At 36.4% G+C, this 17,258-nt stretch overlaps 2 long non-coding RNA genes across 3 annotated transcripts in view; one reads left to right on the top strand and one right to left on the bottom strand.

Annotated features, from left to right (window-relative positions):
• Positions 1-1,414: 1,414 nt before the first annotated feature.
• On the bottom strand, positions 1,415-3,206 carry LOC107833121 (uncharacterized). Of its 2 annotated transcripts, XR_001658832.1 has the most exons (3): positions 3,180-3,206; positions 1,604-1,676; positions 1,415-1,507 (listed from the first exon to the last, which is right to left on the bottom strand). It is a non-coding gene; the product is annotated as an uncharacterized LOC107833121 (long non-coding RNA). The 2 variants fall into 2 exon arrangements; XR_001658831.1 differs by having other exon boundaries at positions 1,415-1,676.
• Positions 3,207-11,402: 8,196 nt separating this feature from the next.
• The window catches only part of LOC107833122 (uncharacterized), a 23,267-nt gene continuing 17,411 nt past the window's right edge, over positions 11,403-17,258 (top strand). Inside the window, exons 1-2 of the long non-coding RNA XR_001658833.1 lie at positions 11,403-11,413; positions 15,924-15,930. This is a non-coding gene — a long non-coding RNA (uncharacterized LOC107833122). The remainder of the gene's footprint in view (positions 11,414-15,923; positions 15,931-17,258) is intronic.

Here is a 17,258-nt window from a genome sequence, read left to right as displayed (position 1 = left end):
AGCTGTTGAGAAACAAAGCAGTTGACATTTCTTAGTCTGGAAGAGCTTTCAAATCCATCTCTAGGGCTTTTATACTCCAGTAAACCACAATTAGAACCATTTTTCACAATTGGAGAAAAAAATAGACTCCAACCTATTAACTGTACTCCAAGAACACATCGATGATTCACCCAGAACATCATTTAAAGCCCCTCCGACCACACTTTAGTTGCCTCACATGCTTCTGGAAAGGTCAAATGCCAAGAAAGAGATGAGCTATGAAATACAGAGGTGGCACCATCAGTTTGTCACGATGCTTTACTGCAGGAGGGACTGGTGCAACTTACAAACTACCCATCACCACAAGGAAAGACATCAGACAAGAGATTAAAGCTTTGGGACTAAAGAGTTTTCCAAAAAGATAATCATGTCCAGTGCTGAGTGCAAATACTGTATATTACATGGAGATACTTTTCAATAGGCAACATTTGTACATTTTCAGAAAAAACTGAATTTAAGGATTTAGAATACCTCTAATCAGTTCTTACATTGATAGAAATACGTGTTTGAAACTAGTAACGCATGCACAATTTAACTAGATCAGAGATCTGCAACCTCAACTGTGACTAATTGTATCAATAGGTTGCATGAATATGTGTTTTTTTTTTACGTGTCTCCCTACAAAAAAATAAATACCACCACCTTGAAGAAAATATTTCAGTCTAAAAAACAAACACTTTGGTCTTTAACTTGAAAAATCTAAAACAGATGTCCTACATAGCAGCTGTCATGATGTGTGGTTGGATGAGGTGAGGCAGATGCAGCAGACCCAGGCTTTAGGGAATGAAATGATGATTTTAATGATAATACAGTACAGAGAGAGCAGAAGGCTAAGGCTCATCGACTGGAATCAAGACAGAGAGCCAGACTAGACGACTAGACACCATAAGACCAGACAAGGACCCAACAAAGAACAAGGAACAAAGCTGGGTTTATTAAATACACAGGGAGACAATCAGGAGAAACAAGGGACAGCTGGGGACAGTCAAGGGATATACATGACAACACAGAGACTCAATTAACTGAAACCTAAATTAACACATAGAAAAAACTAAAACCTTACAGTAGCTTCTCTTTTCAAAGCATTATGTATCTTTTGTGGCTCTGAGCAAGTTTTTCTTTTAGCTGGACTGAAGTCAAAAGTGTCATTGGGAAGTAAAGGTTGCTAATGCAGATCTAGTTAATGAGTTTTAGGTTTTTCAGTGAAATACAATGAAAGTTGTATGGAATGGAATGGAAACCATATTGTTTCCATTCTTCAAAGTTACCACAGAAAGGACTGAAAAAGCCAACAAAATATTTTTACAAGATGTTTGTGTGATCTTAGTTTGCATTTGCAAAACCTGTCTTGGAACACAATCTTTTCTTTTCTTTTTTTTTTTTTTCTGTACTGATTTTGTTCCAGGTCAAGCGGGTAGCTTAATTGGCTGACTTTGTTTGCTTTGCTGCTGACAGACTGCTGTGTTTCCTTTACACACGAAAGAAGAAAGAACTTGAACTTGACTGCTCAGCCTCTTCTTGCTGCTTCGGTCTGACTGATAGAGAGCAGCAAAGCGTTTTGTACCTGTGGAGGTCTGACGTCGGCTTGCTTCAGTGTGGTTAAATCCACAGGGTTAATAAGCATCACAGGGGCGCTCCTGGAGGAGAAATGGGAATCAATAACCTGACAGAAGGCATTCAGCACAAAACAAGGTGTATACTGGCAATGGTGCAGCTGAGCTTATTGAAGCTGAAGTGTTTTATTTCAAGTCCTGACATGCTGCTCTATAGCTTACCTTCAATTAAGGCCACCGACCCGCTTCACCTCTGACCTGTGCGAGATGAATATAGCAGAATGTGTCTGTACACATCAGATGATGCTACGACCAGCATTAGGATTGAGGAGTTAGGTTTCCACACCCCACATATCAGCGGTGATGTGTTTTTCATCCGCCAGCCTTGGAGGTTCTTGATGCCATTCGCATTGGTGAATCTCAGATAATCTCTATGGTTTTATAAGTATTTCATAAATGTATCTATTTTTCATTTTTTTTTAAATTCCAGAATTAGTCACTGACTCATCCACCGACCTCTCTTTTGGAACACTTTACTGGGTGTGGACACTTTTTTTGCTTTCATCACTGCACTAATTCCTTATTGCGGGGAATCAACAAGTCAAAAACTTTCATCAGAGATGCAAGATTGTATATTTGCCAGCTCTGTACAGGCTAATCAAGTCCTTCCACACCAAACACCATCATGAATTGATGGACCATGTTTTGTGTACTTTGTGCTGGCCTGATTCAAACCACACTTAAAATATTCCCACTAATATGAGAACATAACTCTTAAAATATAATACCAAAGCAGTAAGAATTAATGTCAATGGAACTAAAGAGCTGACACCAGCGACTAAAATGTCAGAGTAGTAGTAGTCATAGTAGTTTAGTAGATTTTACTTGACACAATGTAATCAGGTAAGTCTCCTTCTCTCACTAAAAGGCAAAACCAAATTTCTTTACATTTAGACAGAGAGGTGTCATTTGTCAGTCTGTGGAAGATCTCCACTGCTCTAAAATGCAGTGATAGCATGTTTATATCCCTGCATCAAAAACTTTGCGTTGATCTGGATGATTTAAGGCTCGGATGCAGCCCTGCCCCAATGGAACCCCCTATGTGTTTCCATTAATCATAAAATTGCGCAAACTAGAATTACGACAATACATTTGCTTTATAGAAACAGGGCAATTCAGAAAAAACGCAAGTTTTTTTCATAAAAAATTTTTGCACTATGATGAGGTGGTTTCTCTGTTGCATCAAAATTAGTGTAAACTGCAAGACGATAATGGAGACATTTTGCTACTATTGGCAGAAATGATGAACAAGACAACAGGAAGTGGTAGGAGGAAAATGGTGCAGCATGTTTTTTAATGACTTATCACATAAACAAGCTTATTCATGTGACTTTAATTGTGTTTTTTCAACATTAGTGGAATACTGACAAAGTTTTGAGCACACTTGTTATGGAAACACATATAATGCTCTGCACGCAATTTATTGAGCCTATCAGAAAACAATGAAGTTTTGAGGTACATGAACTTGAACTCTGCTCAACATGCATCGCAGCATCTACTTGCCTGCTGTTATTTTACATGGCTTACCTCTTAGTGTAGAGTTTCTGTTGTTCTTATGAGGGTACTAATCTCAATTTCAATTTCTTTTGTACTCCTGCACCTATTTCCATTGGCCTCTACTGAAAAAAAAAATAAATAAATATGCAGAGATATTTGTAAAAATGACTGCCTCCAAGTCATGGCTGAGAAGAAATAACTGGCACAATCTTGTTAGATCCTGCCACTGGGGAATCTTCAGATGTCACTTTAGAGACTCTACAGTGTCCCTTTTAACGCTTTTCCACCAAAGCAGACCAGAAAACTGACCAGAACCAGTTCTAGAACGGGAGTTTTTTCTGTGGAAACAAGCTGAGTGTGGGTTTTCTTCTACAGCCGAATACCTCCATGAAGAGAAGACTGATGAAGTAATGAACAGAGACAATAAATCAATATTAGACTAGTACTTTCATAGTTAACTTGGTTTCCAGAAAAAGTTACCATGGTGATAGAGCCTGATAAGAGCTGAAACAACTTTCTTAAAATTGAAAGGATAATACCTTGTGATGGACTGGCGACCTTGCAGAGGTGCCTACTCTGCCATGACCTAGCAAGAACAAGCAGGTATAGACAATGCAGGTGACAGTTTACATTATTTTTCTTATTATATAACTGCACAATAATTTGTTGGTTGTCAAGGTGACATGTAAACATGACATAGAAAATGACATAGATATGAGATTTAAAAAATAATGAAAACAGACAGAAACATAGTTGGCATAAATGAAACACATCCATGTTAATAAGAGCATGCTTCATTTCTCTTATGGTAAGTAATAATGAAAGGTGTATAATCAAAGCAAAATGGTTGCTGTAAATATTTATTTCTAGCAAACAGTAGAGGGAAACTCTTATTTTTATTATTATTATTATTATTATTAAATACAGACATCTACAGGTTACAGTCATCATCCCAGCCATGTGTTATTAATGCACCTTTTTCTCATCTTTTTTAAACACATTGAAAGTCTCAGGCTGCAGGATGAAATGGAAAACTTTTGTTTGCGTTGCTGTAATTACATTATAGGAGGGAGATGTTTGAATATGAACTTCTAGTCACATGCGTGCGCACACGCACAAATGATTCCTTTCCTATAAAAAAAATATTGGTATTAAGATTTGCTTTAGTAAATGAAGGCTCTAAGGTGACAAAAATGAAAGACTTTGTCAGCGTTGTCAGCAATAAAATTGAGATGGACAGGAGAGAGAAACATAAGGTCTCTTTGATAGTTGAAAGACTGATGACTAAACTCAGACTCTGTCCACCGTAACAAGGATATTTTGCAAGGCAAGCTTTTTCTGTATTTTCTTATCTAAATGCAAATACTTTTAAAACTTTGCAATATGGCATCACTAACTGCTTCTATAACATTCTGCCCTGAGACACATGGTTTCCTTTTTTCAGAGTGGTATGATGTGAAGGAGTTAAAGTTAATGGCAAATAAGCTGATTTTTTATAGAACCTTTCCAGTCATTTCAGCCACTCAAACCACTTTACATAGGAACCATATTTGCCCAGTCTCACTCACAGACTCATACATTCATACACCGATATATAGATTGGTAGTTAACTCCTGGTTGCCTTGCTCAGAGGCACATCTGTGGTTTAGCATTTCATAGCTGCTAAGGGAGGTAGTCACAGGGAGAGATGGGGAGTAGGTGTGAAGTGGAGTGAATGGTTTTTGCTTATCATTCCATAATAGTAAACAAACCATTTTGCACTGCAAGCATTTTGCCTTTTTGACATTTATTTAAATGTTTTAAATGATGTAATGTTTCTGTTATGTAATTTGCAACTATATTAAAACAAAATAACATCGTTTTGAAAAATGGAAGTTGTTTAGCGTCATTTACTGTTTGGTTCCTTTTTTGTGTCAGGATCCATGAGCGGTCAGTATGAACTACCAGTCTGTTGTAGCAATGCACCAATCAGTTGGCCATTGATTAGTGCAGTTTCCTTTATTATGCTCTAGAGACTTAGTAGCAGCTCAAGTATTGAAACATCCCATTTTATTTTTGGAATATTAAAAGCATCCAAATGCCCACTTTCCTATCCATACACCAAACACTTTGACTTCAGTAAAAGTAACAGATTTCTTCATTTGATGTTTTGATATGCAAACAGGTACCAGTGCTAACAGAATCTGGACCACATACATACATTTATTTGTTAAATTAAAGCAGAGTTCACAAAAGTAAACCGAATAAACTTAAACAGGAACTTATTTAACTAGCTGACCTTCCCTCTGCTTATACAAGATGTGCTTAGGATTTACTCAAAAGTGGAAATGTAACTTCAGAAACGCATGAAAAACGGATCTGTGAACATCCAGAAAGAAGACTTCTCCATTTGCTTTTATGGCACCTTAATCACAAACCTATTAAGTAAATGGTTAAAGTGATAGATGAAAAGATTTTCATGCTCCGTTGAGCTGATCAGTTAAAATTTAATGGCATATTCACACTCACACTCCGTCCTCATTCAGATTTGTGCTGAAAAGAAGTCGGAACGCAGACGACAGAAGTGAGGAGACGAGGTAGTGGGGGCAGAGGGCCTTGTATGTCTCATTTGGGCACTGCCGCTTGATTAATGTGGCTCTTCTTTTCAGAGTGGGTATTCACTGCGCATTTTGATGAGCCAATCAGATTTCCTCTGCTGGGTTATTTCTACAGCACAATGAATGAATGCACTTTTTATTGGCTCTATTGTTTTAAAGATGGATTGCATACTGTGGCGTGAGGAAATTGAATACATTAAGGATCAAGTTTTAACAACTTTATGGAAGTTTTGCAAGATTTGCTTTTACCAAATATGTCAAACATTGATAAATTACATTAATATATTTGTGTTAAAGTTTTTATGCTATTGAATGAAATTTAATCTTGAGTAAATGGATGGGAAATTCATTATCCTGTACTAATTAAAAGCAAACAACTTGCTCTAGTGTTGGCTTGGTTTTAACTTACATCCATCGATCTTATAGTAGTTATTCAGCAGTAGGTTGTTGGAAGGGAAAAGCATATATACATAAAGACTCTATAACTCCTCAACACAACTCCAGATGTCCTCCAGCACATTCCAAGTGTTGTATCTGCACCAATGCCTCCACCCTGTGGGACGTTTCCAAAATACCTCCTTAAGAAAATGTTCAAAAGTCAGAGGACATGAACTCCAGACTGACCGTAAAAGACAGCTGCTGGTGTTTTACCAGGAGAGATCACAGATCTGGCATATTTTGAAGTTGCTTCTCCTTTTTCAGTCTGGCTTTCTGTCTTCCTATTGTGGAGAATTATCCGTTCTCCATGCTGAGTTCTTGATGTAGGAGGTTACAGAAGAGTCAGTGAGTTGAATTCATGAATTTAATTTATTAATACCAAAATACAGCTGGTCCATTATGACCTGCTACCTTTAAGAGCTAACAGTCAAAATGGCATCCCACAAGAGTTTCCCATTCCCTTTGTTACCCTCTCTCTGAGCTACGCCCCAAAGAGGGCGTTACTTAGCTCCTAGTATCCTATAATCTTAGCTTTGAGGGCTTTTCCTAACATGTCCTTTCCTCTAGCTTTAGCTTAGCAGCTAGCTAACAGAGATAGAAGGAAACAGAATTATTTATTTTCAGCACTATCTTGGTCAATCAATCAAATATTATTTGAGTGATTGGTTGATTGACAGTGTCCTCATAAACTTGCATGTAAGTGTTTTTGGGTGACAGCTAAAGGGTTAAGATGAGACATAAACAGAAAATGGTTTTAATTACTTTAGCTTGATTGTCGTTTTAATGAGTAATATCTTTCAATTGATACAGTAAGAAGTCTATTGATTAACTTTGTTTTATTTTTAGTTTATCAGTAGCAAGCAGACATTAGCTGATTCACAATTTACCTGATTCTTGGTTAATCTTCAATTGATTTTTAGTTTATAATTTTTAGTTCAACAATCTTGACTTAAAATGACTGCTTTTGTTGTTTTTCTTCTTTTTAGAAGATGTTTGTCCTTAAAAAGCATCAAAATCTTTTGTTAATCCAACAGATATTTCAATGTGATGTCAATAATTCCTTTTTTAAGATTATGTGGATATAGCATAACTGCTACACTTTAATTTGCCTTTCGCTTGTAAACAGGATCAGCAGTAATTGAGCTCATCCCATCCCAAACCTCCCATCACCTCCAGGAGCTACTGTAACAGACTGCTGCATTGTGCAGTAGAAAACAATGGAAGAAAAAGGCCTTAAATCGGCTTTGTGCCACTTTCACAAACTCTAGTATTTAAATTGTGACAGACTTAGCCAATCAGCTGAAAGGTTTAATAATGTGTGCATTAATCAAATGCAGATGAGCCTCATCTTGCCGCTAGCCCTGAAAAGAAAATTTTTGCAGGTTCTATATTTCAGACTTATGTCTAAAATCTTTGGTACATCTTACTTTGTTAGACATTATATACAACAGTGTGTGTGTGGGAGAGAGAAAGTGTAGAAGTGTCCTCAGTTGATTAAATCTTACCATTCATTATTTTTTTCTTTCCATTAATCAAAGTTAATTGATATAAAATTAATAAAAGCTCCCTGCACACCTGCAGAAAATTCTGGTAAATGGCTCTTTGTTTCACAATGAGAGAAAATAGATGATGAGAGTGGGACCAGTTTCAATTCACCATGCTCTAAATCAAAGCTTGTGCAACGAGGCAGACAAAAGGAAGAGGAGCAACGCGATGACAAGAAGAGAGGAAGAAATGCGCCTGATAAAAAGGCATCTCATGAAAATGTGAAACCTGTATGGAAGGTTTTAGCAAACAAGAAATAAGAGCAGAGTTTTACTGATTGTGTCTTTGTGGTCTGTCATAGATTATTTTATTGGTGTCTAAAATCCCTGCATACAGTCGGTCGTAACCTTACACTGGAACTTGTTGTCCAGCTTATATGGAATCAACACAATGACTGTCTGTCAGTGAGTTGTGACGTATGTAGGCAGTGTGTAAGGAAGACCAACAGTGGAGAAGTCATGTTGACAAATCTTAGAAATCACTTGAAATAGTTATGAACTCCTTCCATCCATCCATGGAAACCCAGACGTCTTTCTACCAGCAACATGTTCCAACTCAAAATGGTAAATCTCGACGTCGTCAAGCCAAAAGGGATTTGTTTTCTCAGCATGTCTTGGGTCTGCCCAAAGCTCCTCCCTCCCATTGAAAATGCCAACCAAACTTTCAAAACCCAAGTGCTAATCCTTTGTTTTAATTCCTTCTGCCATGCAGCTTCACTCACTTCACCCTCCTTGCTCTCTCTCACTTCTTGTTGTTTCTGTTGGGTGATCCCAGCAGCTTGAACTCGTCCACTTCAAAACCTTTCTTTGCAGCTTCATTGTTCCACTTGTCTCCTTCACATTTATTCTTATTCATGGGTTTTGTCTCATTTCTACTAACTTTTAATGATGTTTTATAGAACATCATAGTTTATCTGGATGCAGACCTGTCCAAATCTGTCAAGCTGTGGATCACAAGTGCAAAGAACTATGTGGCATTGCAAGGAATTTTTTTTGTGTTGTTGTTGTTGTTGTTGTTTTAATGTAGCACCACTGAAGGTAGAGGGGCAACAAACAAAAATTTAAAAAATTTTTAAGCCCTTAGGAAAAATGATCTGAATGAAAAAAATCCATGTCCGTCAAATCTAAAAACCTTTTTGGAACACCTTTGAGAATGTTGTGGGATTCATGGAGGAAGGATGTTGAATTTACTCCTCTGAGTGTTTTGTTTATCCAGCATGTGCCTTGCACAGCTTCACATTTCAGCTGTTGGCTGACAGCGTTCTTTTTTTTTTATCCTTTTTTTTTTTTCAAAACAACTCAAGGTCAAAATATGTTGTGTGGTTTGAAAAGCTTTTATACTCACCAACCAAAGAGTCTTTGTTAGACAAACTGCAGAGTTTCTATGTTGCTTTGGACACACAATTCAAGTTATTTGACCTTTCTGACTTGTTTTGCTCTATTGATTTTGTTTTTCAAACTCATCTGACTAAAGTTGAAAAGCTGCTTCAGTGAACATCCTAACAGACTGATGAGTAGCATCAGAGTAACTCAGAATGATTGAACTGAAAACAAACAACTATCCAAAACTGAAACTCATTAAGATTAAATTTGTCTCAGTTTTAAACCAAAAATGTCTAAAAGTAATTATTATTTATTTATTTGTGTATTTTCAATATAGCTCTGCCAGTATAGCGTTTATAATAGTATAGCGTTCTGTCTTCCCTGATCATTTTGAATGAAAAAGTGTAGGACTCTTGTATGGAATATGTAAAGGCCCTGGGCAGTTTGCTATAATCTGTGAATTCCTCTGTTCTGGACAAAAAGCTACAGCTCCATTTTTGCCATGTCTGTGAGTTCTGATACTTTGTGTTGAAAGAGGACCAGCGCTGGTGGTTTGAGGGTTTTTTCTCAGGTATCGTCCTTTCTATGTGCTTCAGAGACGTCCAGCTTGGAGGACAGCCTTGGGTGTTACAGTGATTGCTGGGAAACCCTCTGGATTCTCTATGAGGAGACTAAAGCCAGAGAGATGAGAATCAATCTGGAATATTTAGAAATGAAGCGCTTTTTCCCACACACACATTTTACCATATTTTGATGTTTTATGTGTTTTTTGACTGTTGAGTTAGGAGATACTAACAAACACAAAAATAACCCGGCAAGATCCCTACCAGACCAAAAAATAATCCCTCTGACCTTTCTGGCATTTTCTCCTTTACATGGCCTGAAGACATGCAAACAGGCAGCATCCATTCTACTACAGCAGGCTTCATGAAATATCAAGAAGAGAGTAGGATCATCTGTACCATCCCTGAGGGAATGTTCTGCTGCAGTTTTTTTTTTTTTTTTTTTTTTTTCCTCAGTCGTGATAAGCTTCTGCAACACTTTCTTACTGTATTAAAAACGGAGAACGCTCCTCTGCTCCAGTTTCTTTCCAAAGTTAGGTGGAAATAAAACTTTTGGTGTTCAAGGACATATTCTAAATTTTCTGTTCCTCCACAGTTCACCTTGGTTATGAGCCTAAAATGACCTTATTGCATTGTAATGTTTCTCTAATGTTGTAGTCTTCAACTGAAATAAAGAAACAAAAATAATGCTTCACAACTCTTCAGACAATTTCAGAAATCATGTTATTATTTACTGTAAGACATGTGGTTATGTGAATGACTAATTTCCAGCATGATTTCTCTAAGTCATTTTGATCTGTGACAATAATATATCTTATTTGACAATAATTATCTGACATAGTCAGGAATCAGATCCACACTAACTGCAGATAGGGTGTAATGTGAAATTTTTAGCAGATGACAGACAATTCAAAGATGTTGTATATATGAGATTTGGCCATTTTTATGATAATCTTTATAAATCACAAAGTTAAATGATGTGGTGGAACATTAAGGGAAATGTGTAGAAATGAATGGCTTCAGATCTCTGTCCGCTGAGGCTGGGTTGGAAGTAAAATAAGGACAACATTCCTCCACAAAGATCTTAGAGACTGATGAAGTTAGAAAATGAATATTGAGCTTTATAGCTGCGACAGCTGGTTTGACTTCACTTTTAGCACATTCCTTCCACTGTAAACGTGACTTTTCTGACATAAACAGTGACAAAGTATTATTTGAAATACTAATGTCTAATGTCATATTTTGTCTTTTTTAAGATGCCACCTGACACACACTCCTCAAGAGTATATATTTTAACAAGGAACATAAACAATGTATAAAATGATCAAACTGTATTCCATTTAGTTTTTATTCATTTAATTTTCAAGCTGCATTAATAGAAATCTGACTTTTATCCAACTTTTTTGCCCAGGTTGCCAGGGTAACCACTGCACATTTGTATTAGCAGGTGACACCACATTGGGAGTGGGTGGTATAAAATAATAAAGGATGACTGACAGCTCTGCCTTGCACTTTATTGCATTGACTCTTAAATGTCACCGAAATAGAATTGCTCCCTTTTCCTTGTTCAAACAGCTATTAAAATTAAATTAATCACAGATTTCATTTTAGGATCATTTTGAGAGCCGAAAAGGGGGAAGAAAATCAACACCAGCTGGGGATGTTTTCTTCCACTGTTATTTTCATTTGACATTTTCTTCTCTGCACTCAGAGACTTTTACAGTTTACTGGAAGGCTATGTTTTCACTCAGCCGTGGTCTATTGTTTATGCACAATAATCATCAGTGTGGAAGGAGGGAGTGAGTTAGAATAGTTGAGTGGATGCTGTCAAAGCAATGCGGCACGTTTAAACTCAATAAAATTAAAATTATGAATGCACATATTTCCACTTTAAATAAAAATGTAAGTATATGCATGCTTTGTGTTATTCTGGTACATTATGTTTAAAAGAGTTTTGCTGTAAGACTTATGCAACCAGGGTTGCAGCTGAGCTACTGAATGTTTTAGTGTACGGGTAGACTGGAATAATTGAGCAGTAGTTTAAACATGTGTTACCCCACTGGTCTGTAGTCCTTGTACTTCAAATGAAAGTTGCTTCTTTCTTTTCTGCTAAAATCTTGTGAATGCTGTGGTAAAAAATAAATAAATATTAGCAAATTTTATTTTGGATTTCAAAGTGGTGCCATTTGCAGTTTGCAAGGGCCTGGGTTCAAATCCTAACTGAAGTCCTAAAGACAAGGAGTAGCATGTTCTCCTCATGCGTGATCTGGTTATCTGACAAAATCCAAAAATATGCACGTTAGGAAAGTTCATCACTCCAAATAAAGTCTGTGTGCAAATCATCTGTGTGTTGCTGGAAAGAGACGTCAGGTCTATCAAAGGATGTCTTCCAAATAGGTGTTGTCCTTGCTGAAACAGCAACTAAAGCATTTTTTTAAAATTAAACCATGATCTTAAGACCTTCAACTATCTGAAAATGTTCCTCTCTGTCTATATTTCCAATGACAGCAGAGAAGAGAGAGATTAACCTAATCATATGTTTACAGATATTGTGTAGCTCTAGGGCAAACTCATGTTTGACCTTCATGAGCACAGCAGCGTTCCTTTGATAAACCAACACATTTTGACTATTTTCTTTTGGAAATCCCTCCTCATAACTGAGATGTCCTTGATGCCAAAATATCACCGATGAATAAATTGGATGCATTAGTTTAACAAATCATTAAATGTGGCTAATATAGATATTGTCTCTTTGATCACTAGATTCCAACACCAGTTCATTAAGATGAAACAGGTGCTGCACTGAGAGACTGGCTTCTACATGACATTTATGAAAATAAAATGGTGTGTAAGAAAATGTCAGTAATTCAGAAAAATTTATAAGTTATGTTATGCCACGCATTTTGTGGTGCCAATTAGCCCACAGAGAAAGACCAGGACCAGAGATAACAAGTCTGATCTCTAACTCTTAAAGCATTTAATTACTCCTTATATTGTAAAAACATTGACATCCTCCTTCTGAAACTCAATTTAGAACATCACGAAACATAGCAATATTTTTAGTACTATTTGGACACTTTAGCTAAAACATCCATGATTGGTTTCCACTGAGCAAAATCTCACTAAAGAGACAATGATTCCTTCTTAAAAACCAGAAATGTGGTCTACACGCAGTAAAAACACCAGCTGAGACCAATTTTGGTGTTTTTTCCTTGGGAAATTAAACTTTCATTTGTCATTCATTCTTTCTTTCCTGAAGTAATTATAATGATAATCTTCTTCATCTACTTTTCCTCTGTAGATTTCATAGAGGAAATTGTACCAACTTTTATTATAAACTCGTTGTCATAGTGATTTGTTGGTAGATTGTTTGAGGACACAAATGCAGAACAGTGGAAACATGGAGTGAATAATGAAAAAGGTTTAATGAAAGTGATGTACAAGAAACTTACAAATAATCCAACAACCAAGACAGAATACAAACAAAATCCAAAGGAGCCAAGATGGAATAAAAACCAGTGGGTCCTTTTTGGACCAGGTGAGGTAATCTTTTTGCAATATCTTTGTAATGAAACGTTTTCATCACTTTATATTCTAGGTATTCCTCAACAAATCGACCCAAGTGCACCAGGTGAGAGACATAGTTAATTTAAGAACATTTAATGAAAAAACAAATAAACAAACTTACAAAACTGAAAAAAATCAAGGGAACAAAAAAAAAAAAAGCAAAATAAAGACAAACTGGAGACACAGGAAGATCACAAGGAAACCAGGGAGAAACGAGAAAAATGACAAGACGAACCGGCAACTAGTGACGAACAATGAGGAGCTGAACCCTCTGATGCTCAAGTGGGTCCTTTTGGACCCGGTGAGGTCATCTTTTTGCAACATCTTTGTAATGAAAAGTTTTCATCACTTCATATTCCAGGTATTCCTCAAGAAACATGTTATTGATATCATGCAATTCAAATTTTTAATTTACCTTTAATACATTTTAAGAAATAGCATGTTTTATATCACTACCCCATTCTTACGTGAGTGGGTCCAAAATGACCCGCATTCATTTCCTATGGAATTTAATGGGAATCTTTGTTTCTTACCAACTGTGACTGTCAGGAAAACATTTTTTTGTGAACCAAACACACTGAGACCTAAGTGTCACCCCTGAATATTATTCAGACTATCCACTCACAGAAGACTGTATAGTCAGTCACTCACGCATCAGAGGGTTAAATGCTGGAGAGGTTGTGAGCTTGACAAAAGACCTGGGATGATCTATCGATCCATTTTCTTACACCATTGTCCCTAGTGAGGTCAGGAGAGGTGCTGGTGCCTATCTCTAGCAACAGGCGGGGTACACGCTGGACAGGTCACCAGCAACACAGAGACAGACAGGACAAAACAACCATGCACGCACACATCCATACCTAAGGATGAGTTTACAGAAATCAATTAACCTAACAGTCATGCTTTTGGACTTTGGGAGGAAGCCGGAGTACCCGGAGACAGGGGTGCATGTCCGAGCAGTCCATGAGGCATCTATTCTTTTATTATGTCTATGGCTCAACCTCTCATGGCTAGCTAAGCAAGGTTGGTGGAATCAATTAACTTTCTCACTCTTTGGTTACCTAGCAACTCATTCATTCTTTGGTTATCTAGCAAAAGCCTGTTTAGTCACTTGCACAGCAGCAGTTTCTGGTTTCACCTCCAGTCCTCATAATTGCTTAGAAATAAAAAAATAATAATAATTTATAAAAACATTGTGGTGTGAAAACTATGAATAAAACAGTAAAGTTTTCCAAATATTTAAAACAGAAAAACTAATAAAAAAGGATTGATACAGACTGATATGAGACACTTATTTCATGATATTGTAATATTGTTCAGCCTTACCATAATTAGACTATTTTTGTGTTTAGAATCCATTTTAATTAGTTATTATTTAGGATTATTTTCTGTGATGTAATATTATACAATGAGCCAGAAGAAAGTTTTAAAAAGCCTGGAGAATACAGGTATTTAGTTTCAGAATTTAGTTTCAGGTTGGGTCAAGCATTTAGGATAAAAAAAAAGCATTAAATTTCTGTTGATTTGTTTCTGCCGGGTGAGTAGTGAGTTGTGCTATTTTAAATAATTATGATAGCAATGCTATCGCTGACAACGAACTAACCCATGTTATTTTATGAGCTTGAATCTCCTGGTAAATAATTTATTTAGCTTCTGTAAACTCAAATTCATGCTGGTGTTGTACATTAATGTTGAGTCACTGTAGGACGCTGGATTCATGTCCAATATAGGCCAACTATTTGGACCGATGTACAGAAACCCCATGTCTGTGTCTGTTCGTGGGCAGACACAAAGCATGTGGGGGGGATAGTAACAGCTCACTGTTAGCTTTTTTATTTTTATTTTTTTAGCATGAAAGTCCCACTGAATAAACATTATATTTTCTGTGGCACTGAGCTAGCTGCTAACAACATTAGCACTCTGAGGTCAACCAGACTTGGGCATAAAAATAATATATCTTACCTTATGAATGCTTGTCTTTCTAAGTAACTGTCCAATAAAATATCAGAAAATACAATTTAAGCGATGCGATCGTTACCTGTTAGAAACTAAACTCTGGCATTGTTAGTTTCCGCAACTCCTGTTATTAGCTGTAGATTGTTGATCCACTTTTCTCCTCTTTTTTCAGTAAGTTTTTTTTTAAAGAACTCCCTTGTGTAACACAAAAATAATGCAAAACTTTCTCTCTATTAGAACAGTTGGAACAACCGTACAGGACACAGACTTTAGACATTTTCATCCTGGATCAACAGAAATAAATGGGCTGAATTTATTTCCGGCCCTCCATGAGCAATCATCACAAATGGTCTGCAATTTGTTCTAAAAATGCTTAAAAAAGTGAAAAATGAAAATATTTCAAACATGAAATAATTCTTGTGTGAAATCAAATACAGCAGAAAGTATCTTACTAAACATTATTTTGAATCAAAATTTAAAAAGTAGCATAAACACACAATGATTCAAACACGGGTACAAAAAACCCACTCATGGAAGACTGTATAGTCAATAAGTCATGCATCAGAAAGTTAAGATAAAGTTAACAAAAAGAAAACAGGAACAAGACAGATCTAACCAAACTAAGAAAGTAACCCAAAAATGAACAAAGCTAGAATGAAATTAAACTACAAAACAACCAAACAACCTGGGATTCTAACAGTCATTTAGTATAAATGCGGTTACCAACATCACAGGACCCCATGAGTATTGTCAAGTGTCACACAAAAGTGATGCCAGAGTGCAGAGAGGAAGGGTCCCGTTCCATTCATGGTTTGGTTAATGTCGCGCTAATGAAGAGAACCAATTTCCACCAAGTTAAAATTCATTGGCAAGAAGCTTAAGTGCATCTGACGGATACATTTTCATAAGCCTGGTCAGGCTTAGGGGCAGCACTTGAGGCGTTTCTGTGCTTGTAATAACTGAATTAAAATTTTATTAGAAGCAGCTAATTTCAAGTGAAGGAAATTACTCTGACAAGTCAAATGGTTTGTGAGGCACTGAACAGAAGCGAAGCAGGCACATTAGAGAGGCTTTTCACTCTTTGGTCTGTTCCGTGTGACACATTCACATGTTTCTGGAGGGCAACCTTGTGTTTCTGTGTGATTTGAAAAATCAATCACTACTAAAAATTATAAGTGCAAAATAAGGACTGAATGCATTAACATGTTTCTCAATAAATATATTTCCAATGGGGCTATGAAACTGAAACCAGAAGTCAGTAAGAATCCTAGTAATCGACATATACAAAGGAATCAAAGTTTATAACACTATTTGTTATAAAGTGGAACAACAAGGGGGGAAAGTAGTAAACACATGAAGAAAAGAAGCTGCACAAAATCATAGAAAGCCTAGAAATGAACTGAAATCAGTTCCAATTGATGGCCTGTAAAAAGCTTTTTCATTACCAAGAAGAACGGCATGATGGGTAAAAGCAAAGAGCTGTCTCAAGGCCTTGGGAAACTTATTGTTGCCAAATATACTGAGAGCATTGACTACACAAGTATTGTTAATCTTTTGAATGTTCCAGAGTATTGTTGGGACAATAATCCAGAAGAAAAGAAAAAGAAAAAAATCAAGGACCAAGAGCTTTAGAAAAACCTGAAATTAGTAAGTAAAATAGTACATTTTACTTGCAGAGCACTGTTCACAGAAAATAGTACTTTAAAAACATAGCATTAAATGAAAACATATTAAAATAACAAAATGTAAAGAAAAGGATAAGTAAGGCATATAGGCATATACACACTTCCATGTACACTCACTGCAAAAGACTCCACTACTGAAAAAATGAAAAGTTATCTTAAAATTTGCTCCAGAACAATTAGGACAGCCAGTGAAATACTGTGAATATATAATATGTTTGATTAAAAAACTAAATTATTAAACGTGATTACACATTTTGTTTTGAAGACTGGCCCAGTAAATCATTTCCCAAAAATATGCCAACATTTAAGCTTGGAGCTGGGAACAGTCCAGACATCAGTGATCTAAAGACTAAACTGAGACGGCTTTGCAAGTAAGGGGATACAGCAGAAAATATAAAGAAAGAAGAAAAGTTTCTCCATTAAATATATATATATA

The sequence above is a fragment of the Poecilia formosa genome, unplaced genomic scaffold (assembly GCF_000485575.1).
Source record: "Poecilia formosa unplaced genomic scaffold, Poecilia_formosa-5.1.2 Scaffold332, whole genome shotgun sequence".
Taxonomy (NCBI): domain Eukaryota; kingdom Metazoa; phylum Chordata; class Actinopteri; order Cyprinodontiformes; family Poeciliidae; genus Poecilia; species Poecilia formosa.
Note: the sequence above shows the minus strand (reverse complement) of the source record. Positions and strands in the feature narration are given on the sequence as shown.